Source organism: Phyllostomus hastatus, unplaced genomic scaffold (genome assembly GCF_019186645.2).
Source record: "Phyllostomus hastatus isolate PE091 unplaced genomic scaffold, TTU_PhHast_1.1 phas_contig_58, whole genome shotgun sequence".
In the NCBI taxonomy this organism is placed as follows: domain Eukaryota; kingdom Metazoa; phylum Chordata; class Mammalia; order Chiroptera; family Phyllostomidae; genus Phyllostomus; species Phyllostomus hastatus.
The window spans coordinates 26,678,594-26,687,217 of record NW_025333916.1 but is presented as its reverse complement, the minus strand read 5'-3'; the positions used below and the strand labels follow the sequence as shown (position 1 = coordinate 26,687,217).

The following is an 8,624-nucleotide window of genomic DNA, read 5'->3' as shown; positions in this document are numbered from 1 at the left end:
TGCGCGCTGGGGGTCCATCAGCTACTGTTTTTTTTTTTTGCTGTGACCCTTCTTCACCTGGCACCCAACACCTCCCCTCCTACCTGTCTGGATGAATGTGTCTAACCCCTTGGTTGTTGGACTTCTGTACAGTTCAATTTTCTGTTAGTTCTGGTTGTTTTTTTTTTGTTTTTGAATTTTTGTTGTCCTTAATTTGGTTGTGTGAGGAGACACAGTGTGTCTACCTACGCCTCTATCTTGGCCGGACGTCTGGGGTTTGTTTACGTACCCCTCATGGCCTGGAGGAAATGGATTGTGCTCTTCATCAGCCTCTGGACCCAGTGGGCTCCCTGAAATGAACAGTCTCTTTTGGAATTTCTTTATTTTTTCTTACTCTTATCAGGTTCTTGAAAATCAAAAATGCCTTGGCTGGGGAGACTACTGATTCTGCCACAAATTTTTTAAAATATACTTAAAAATCCAGTTGAATTCTGTCTCCTCCTTTTACTGAGGTGGGTGCAAATACATGCCACGTGGAGCCGTGAGTGGGTGCTGCTGACTTTTTGGGCACAGGGTTGGAGGGAGGAAGAGAGGTGTGGGGCGGGTGCAACAAGAAATAATGCTGGCTGCCCTGACGGTGTGGCTCAGTTGGTTGGGCATCAGGGCACAGGTCTGGGATTTGGGTTCAGTCCCTCATTGGCCTCCTATGAGAGGCAACCAATCAATATTTCTCTCACATCAATGTTTCTCTCCCTTTCCTCTCCCTGCCTTCTCCTCTCTCTAAAAATAAATAAATAAAATTAAAAAATAAGCAACATTGGCTGATAGTTCCATTTTCTCTCTCTCTACATTTTTTCCCTAGTAAAACTTGGAATAACTTCTTACGCTCCTCTCCCAGTCACCACCCCGCCCCTTTCACCTCATAGTCTGCAGCAGGGAGCTGGGGCAGAAAGCTAGCAGAGACTTTCTTCTTGCAGGTATGTTCTTTCCATGAACATGTTCCTCAGAGGCTTTCATTGTATCAGGGGGGACGAGGACATTGTGCCGGCAATGTCAAGAGACAGGGGCTGCCAGGCTCTGCTTTGTAATATTAAAATAAGATCTTGACTATCAAATACAATGACAGTGTTGAGAGAAAAAGATGGTTTGAAAACTCACAGCGAAGGTCCTGGACTAAACAGTGGGCTGAGTTGATGGGTCAGGAAGAGCTCCTGCTCTCCCAGTGGTGAGGTGTTTCCCAGGCTGCAGGAGCAGAGGTGGCGAGCGGCCCAGTGTCCAGCCCTACACATAATGCCGTGTCACTGGCTTCCAGAAGAGAATGAGGCCTTGCTTCTTCTTGGGAGAAACAGGATTCTCCCCATGCACCCCTTATACCTTGGTGCACCAGGGTGTGGGGGAAAGAACAGAATTTGGATGAAAGGTGAGAGGTGTCCTTGCGTCAGAGGTAGCCTTCAGTTAAAACAAGGAGGCAGAGTATTTAGTGAAAAGGGTAAGGACTGGGGGACTTGTTTTTCATGGAGTGTGTGTTCTGGGAAATCTTGGAAGTTAGTCTTGTGAGAGGAGATGGAGTGGAGCAATGAAGAATCAAGTTGTCAGAGAAGATAATCAGAGGATCTTGCATCCTGGACAGGCACAAGGCTACAGGACTGAGAGGCTTAGTGGGCTCCCGTGGCCATGAGGTGTCCACCTCCAGTAGCTTGGGAAGGACTCGGGTAGGAGCCTTGACCAGAGAACCAGGGATTCCCTTCAGCCACCTCTTGTGATGGAAAGAGCATTTATGACATTGTGGCCTCTTCAATAAAAATGACTGTCACAGGCACTGTCCAGCTTTGGGTCCCTCAGAGCACCTTATGCTTTACCTGGCCCCTAGCAGGCACTTAGGGAATATGTAATGAATGAATAAAAACATGCTTTCCCATTGTACAGTTTGCTAAGACTGTATCTGGTGACTTGAACAATAGAAATGTCTCACAGTTCTGGAGGTTGAAAGTGCGAGATCAAGGTGTCCTCAGGGTTGATTCCCTCTGAGAGCTGTGAGGGGGCATCAGATCTGCACCTTTCTCTCAGCTTCTGGTGGTTTGCCGGCAGGCTTTGGTGTTTGCTGGCTTGTAGCTGCCTTACCCTGATCTCCGCCTTCATGTTCAATGGCATTCTTCCTGCGTCTCTGTCTTCACAAGGCCGCCTCCTTCCTCTTTCTCCTCCTCCTTCTTTTCTTTCTTCTTGTCCTTCTTCTTCTGACAAAATTAGTCACTCTTATTTAAAAGAAACATTAAAGATAAGTGTGCCAAATTAAATTTTATGATTAAATACACATAAAAGGAACATGCATACTTTACATCGAAACCCACATGCAAAGTTAGTTAATTACATGACAATAAAAGAACTGGCAAAACAGAGAACTTGCTGCTGCAGAATTTAAATGTTTGCAACTTGAAATCAAAACCATAAATTAGGTTTCTTTAAAGGGAATTAAAAAAAAATCAAATATAGACTTCAAGTAGTACTAATAGCATTGAGCCCATAACCTATTTTAGTTACCAAATGTTAAAAAAAAGTTATATGCTTTTTATTCTCAAAACGGTAGTGTGCAGCTTGCTGTTCTTACAAAAGTTAGGGAGAGAAAAATGTGGTGAGATGGGGAAGTGGAAACAGGGCTGAGACATCCTGCTCTCTCTGTTAAGATGTTAAATGGTTCCTGTCTTATCCTCTGAATTAAGCGACACTTTCTTCTGTGACCAATTTTTAGTCTATGCTTTTCTCTGTTCCCTGCACACAGCAGAGGAACTCTGTTTTCACTGGGAGTTTCACCAGGGGACCTCAGCACCCTACTCACTGGGTGGGCCTGGCGCTTGCCTCAGCTCCAACAGCACCACCAGAGAGATGGGAGGCCAGCACAGGTGCATACACGACCAACCACAGCATTACAACAGGCACCAAGAGGACCGCAACAGGGGACTCACAGGGGAAGTGCCCACCTGTGTTGTCTAACACAGCTGTGTCTCTTTTCTGTGTGTTCATATGGGAGAAGATTCCTTTCTCCTTTTCTGAGACAAGCTGCTGGTTGGTATTATTATTCTATTTAAATCTGGTTATAATGCAGGAGCTGACATTTTACACATCTGTTCATTTCTCCATTCTAGACTCAGCGAAAATGATGGAATCTGTTCCAAGCACAAATATCTATTTGTTCGTCCTTTTCTCCACCCAGGCCCTAAATTTGCATGGAGCCCCGACTGTAGGTATAAGGAAGCAGTGAACCACTAAAACTGGTGTCACGGTTGAATGCAGGTGACAAACTGGCAGTCAGGGTCAGGCTGCTCAGAGCAACTGGAGGGTCTATGGTGCCTTGATGATTATTCTTCCCTTAATATTGGAAATGCAAAACCTTGCTCAGGAAAACAACCTCCCATGACTGCGAGATCAAGGTCCCTGGGCAGTCCCTTCAGCACAAGGTCATCTTCTTATGAAGACACTAGTCATGTTGGAGGAAGGGCCTACCCTACTCCAGTGTGACCTTATTTTAACTAATTATATCTGCCCTGATCTTATTTCCAAGTAAGGTACTGGCAGCTAGAACTTCAGCCTATGAGCGTTTTGGGGACAGAGTTCAAACCCTAGCACTGGTCTTTTTGAAATCTACCCCATCAGAGTGTCCATAAATACTATTTCTGAAACAGGACTTAAAGCTACCCACTTGTCCCCAGGTCCTCTTCTCGTCCCCAGTCCGGGCTGCTGTCAGCACTCACTGGAACTACTGCTATAGCCCATGGAATTGGGCTCACATGTCTCATGTGCAGAAATGTATATTTTTAAATGTTCCTTAGCTTTACTGAATTTCTACCTCCTGTCACCATGGTGACTGATGCAGGAAGCTCAATCTTGTCATGCCTAGGTCAGCTCAGTGAAATTCAGTGATTTCTCAGTTAACTTGGGATTAAGTCATATTCAAGGATTTCTCCTTGCCTCCCTCCCTCCCTCCTTCTCCGTGGCAAGGCAAGGCTATCCCTGTGGGGTCCACGGCATGGAGCAGTGGCACTGAAGGGGCATCTGGATGCTTGGTCACTCTGGGCTGACATCTGTATTCTGCAGTGATGTCTTGATGGTGGAATTCTAGTGAAGACCCTCCCCTCCCCAACCCCTGTACTGGTATTTGTTGAAGCAACCTGGGCCCACCTCTTGGAACCATGCTGCCGTCTATTCTGCATCTCATCCTCACATGTGCATACTTAGCAAGCTCGTTTCCTGGAACCCGGGAGACTTTGGCTAGTCTTCCCATAGCTGCTGGGATCTGTAGGACCCTGGAGGGCTGCCCCTTGGCCCAGAGGCCTGGACACTTTGGAGAGCGATCCGTCCTCTGTGGGGTTGTCTGCATTTGGCTGGCCGTGGAGTTGGGTTTATCAAACTAGGCTTTGGAAAGGGGGGTGTGAAAGCAGCCAGAGCTGATTCTTCCACCCCAGGTTCCCTGGGAGTGATGGTCATCCTGGTCAGGGGCTCCCCTGTCAGCTGGAAGGATGCATGATCCTGGCCACTGTTCACTAGATGGTGAAAAAAGTTACCATGTTGAAACACAAAATCACTTTTTTTCCTTAGGAGGTACTAGACAATGGATCTGAATTACATTTTAACTTTTAGAAAGAACAGAGATAGATCAGGAGGTTTTAGACCATGGGGGAGGAAAGATGTATTTTCCTGGTGGGAGTTTCTTTTGGGGTTCAGGGTGTAAGCTGCTCTGTGAACATCGGTCACGTGCTCTAACTACTATAATGGAATGGCAGGGTCTTGCTACCTTCTTTCTGTTTTGCTCCACGCCAGTGTGGGGTGGGAAAGGGGTGACATCATTATTTTCTGTCTCTAGGTCAAGCGGGTGCCAACCCGAAGGCCTGCTCCTATTTTCCACAATTAGGTCTCACTTTGTGGGGCAGATTTTCCAACGTGCCATTCTATTCTGAGCACAGCACTTTCATTTTTATGGAGGAAACTGAGAGAAGTCTAGCAAGTCTGAAATCGTAGGTGAGTTGGCAGGGAATAGTGACCTCCTTGTTTCTAAAATGCACCAGGGGAAAAATAAAACCATACATGAGTAGGACCCACACACCAAAAATCAATATTACTTTCAGAGTGGAATTTCATGGAACGAGCAGCAATATAGAGGGCTGAGTTCCAGGGCGACGCCAGAGCAACTGGTTACCTTGGTTTGTGGTTTGTGAAATGGGAAACAACAACGGCAATGAAATCAAAGCTAGTTAATGAAGCTCCCAACAGCAGTAATTGATAGCATCGTTTTGAGCATGCTGTGCTGGGCACTGTTCTTCACAGCACCCCTTGGAGGTAGGTTTATTATTCTGATTTTACAGGTAGAGAAAACTGAGGCAGAAGGAAGCTCAGAAAGTTGCCCAAGTTTGTGCAGCCCGGCAGCGCAGGGCGGGGACTGGGACTGAGGTGGTCTGACCCTCGTAGGCTGGGCCCCACCCAGGGTCTCATCTGGCCGCTATCCCACAGTCCCACACAGCGCTGGTGAGGAGGACTGGTCTCCCTCTGCTAGAAGGGAAGTGCAGTGTTTCTGGAAAAGTGCATTTTCTTGATAAGGGACCTCTGTAAAGGTCCAAATCTAATGTTAGCCACTTGATGAAGTCTTTCCATAAACATCTCTCTTCTCCAATCTGAAACAGAGTACAAAAATGGATGTAACTGTTTATGCCCTAGCGTGTTTAACCTAACATGCATACTGTGAGCCAAACCATCCAAGTGCTTTGCTTGTGTGATTGCCCCTTGAGTTTCCTACCAAGCAGATAGACAGGTGCTGACACTGACCTCACTTTCTGATAATAAAAGTGGGGCACAGAGAGGTGAAGTGATTGGCCCTGGATCCCAGAGCCAGGACCCAGTTGGGATTTGAACTCAGGCTCTGAATTTAGGGTCTGTGCTCTGACTGTCCGGGAGTCCTGAATGAGGCCCAGGGGACCGCTTAGTGTCATGATGGCAGTGGGTGTGTTTACTGATCCCCTTGGCCAAGCACTGCGCTGGGAGCTGCGTGAGTCTCAGCTCCCTTGGTCCACTCCAGCCTCAGAGGCAGGTGCTGTTGTAATTCCGTTTTATTGCTTAGGGAACGAAGACTGAGAGAGGTTGGGTGACTTCCCAACATCACTTAGCTAATAAGTGGCAAGAGTCGAGGTTCAAATTCATGTCTGTAGCACCAAAACTCATGCCTCAACCCTACCTTTCAATGCTGGCCTCAGTGAAAAGATCTTCAAAGGTTGCTGGTGATTAGTATGAGGTTACCATCTGGGCGCTGGGCACAAGCTACTCTGCTGTCATTGTCCCGTTCCACTGCTTCTGCCTGTCCCAGAGGCACAAGTCTAGACTCTCTCTCTTAGCAATTTGCTCTCTCTATTAATAATTCCCTGCCTGGATGAGTAGAGGCTGAGAGTGCTGGTTGGTGTTGAATTCACTTCAACATCAGGCTGAACCTGTCATCTGGGATATGGTACCACTGCAGGGAGCAGAGAGATTGATTTGGGGGTTTGATACAGGCACAAAGGACCAGTCTGAAGGGAGTCAGCTGGTTAAAGTTCAAAGTCAAGGCAGGTGAGGACCAAGAGGCATTCAATAATCATCTGAGGCAGGCGTAGGGCCAGACGTTGTTTATTATTCCACGTCACAGACATTCTGTCTTGCTTCCTTCATGCTGGCAATGCCCTCCGTCTGCAGTAAGGCCTGAAAATGCCAGTGGCTCACTTTTCCAGACTCCTTTGCAGCTACAAGTAACTCTAGAACACAGTCCCAGCTAGTGAGATGTTAGGGGAAGTATGTTTTCTTTTTGCTAAAAAGAGGGAGAATTGCACACATGATATCTGCATTCAGCAGTTTATTCCTGCTGCATGTGCAAAGGACAGTGTGATACAAATTCAGTATCTAGCATCACTGGTTTTCTTGGCTTTGTGCATGTTAAGCCTGGTATTTTTTTTTATTGATACAGCGTTCATACAGTTTCTTACTGTTCAGTTGGACATAATCTTTGATAGGAACTATGCTTCTCTTTTTGTAGGGTATCGGTAATTGAGAAACCAGGCAGATTCATCTACTCTGAACCTAACTGTGACTGACTGACATGACAACTGGGTTGAGTAAAAATTATTTTTAAAAAGGATTAAGATTCAAACTCAGGAGGAATTAAGGCAGTGGAAGGAATCAGAGCATGTGAAATTCCTTAAATAAAAATTTATTAGCTTTTTTTTTTTTAAAGAGGGAGGTGCATGAGGATACTGTCTCTCTCAATCCCTCTTTTCCTTCTCTGGATTTTCTTGTGTGAGCTACCGATGCTTAGAGCTGTGACCATGAGGGACAAGACTTGGAGTGAAAGCTGAGCACAGCACCGTGGAAGAGCAGCAAAGCGGCGACATAGCTGAGCTGCTGAAGTGGTGCTGGAAGCACCTACCTTTGCATTTTGTTTTCTGTAAAAAAATATGTTAAAGCCACTCTTAGTCCTATATTAAAGTACCTTGTTGCTGGTACTGCCAGACCACTTACACCCCCATTCACCAGAGGCCCTGCCGCATACGTGTGGAACCGGAGCCATGCACTGCAGACCTGGGTGGGCCTTGAGGTGAAGGAATGGGAAAGGGCACACCTTGGCGGGGCGGGAAGGAAAAGCCTGGTTGGTTGTGCTGTTGGCTCCCTGACTGAAGGCATTCTCCTTTGCAACTGAGCTGTGTTTCAAAGTTTTTGGTCAAATCATACCCTTTCCCTTCCTGCAGCCTTGAAGGTTTGTCAGGCTTCCAGACAATTTGTCTCTGGACAACTTCCTTTATTTTGCCATAATTGGCTTGTCTCACCACTGATGAGGCAGTTTTAACCTCGATTGAGAGATGTCCCATAACCTTTGCACAATCAGCTGGCCATCAGCGGCTGTTTGAACTATGCCACTTGCAAGCTCCAGGGGCCAGTCCTAAAGGCCAGAACGTCCATGAACAGTTCGGCTGCCTGCTGACCACTCCAGAGGCAGAATCAGCATTTAGTAATTTTGCACAATTCTCCTCTTTTGGGGGGGCAGCAATTGGTGTTCAAAAAGTATCTCTTAGGAGCCTTTATTATTAGATAGCACAGTTCACAGGTAAGGTGGGGACCCCAGGAGCAGTCATGTGCCCCTTCTCACAGTAGCACCAGGGTTATTGTTTCCACATGGAGCAGGTCATATTCATGCTAACAGAAGGATATGCCTTCTTCATGTGAAATCAGACAGTAGTTTTTTTAGAGAAAAATTAGTCCTCATGCAGCAGGCATGAATCTCTATGTTAAAATTGAAGCGTTCAAGGAAGATAACATTATGATTTTTTCCAGCTTTATTGAGACATAATTGATGCCGTGTAAGTTTAAGGCATACAATGTAATAATTTGGTGTATGTATATATTGTGGCGTATGACTACCACAGTAAGGTTTGTTAACACATCCTTCACCTCATGTAGCTACAATTGTTTCTTTTGCAGTATTAAGATCTATTCTCTTAGCAACTTTCAAATATACAATAACTAGGTTTTAGAGGAGGAAAATAGGAAAAGAATTTGAAGCAAAAAATTTGGTAAAATATTTAATAACATAAATAACATAATATTTCACCAATGTAAATGTAAACAGAACTCAACAGCAG

General features: G+C 45.8%; 1 non-coding gene across 1 annotated transcript; it reads left to right on the top strand.

Annotated features, from left to right (window-relative positions):
• The first annotated feature begins 6,816 nt into the window (after positions 1-6,816).
• Positions 6,817-6,957, top strand: LOC123825017. The gene has a single exon (XR_006786802.1). It is a non-coding gene; the product is annotated as a small nucleolar RNA SNORA8 (small nucleolar RNA).
• Positions 6,958-8,624: the final 1,667 nt, after the last annotated feature.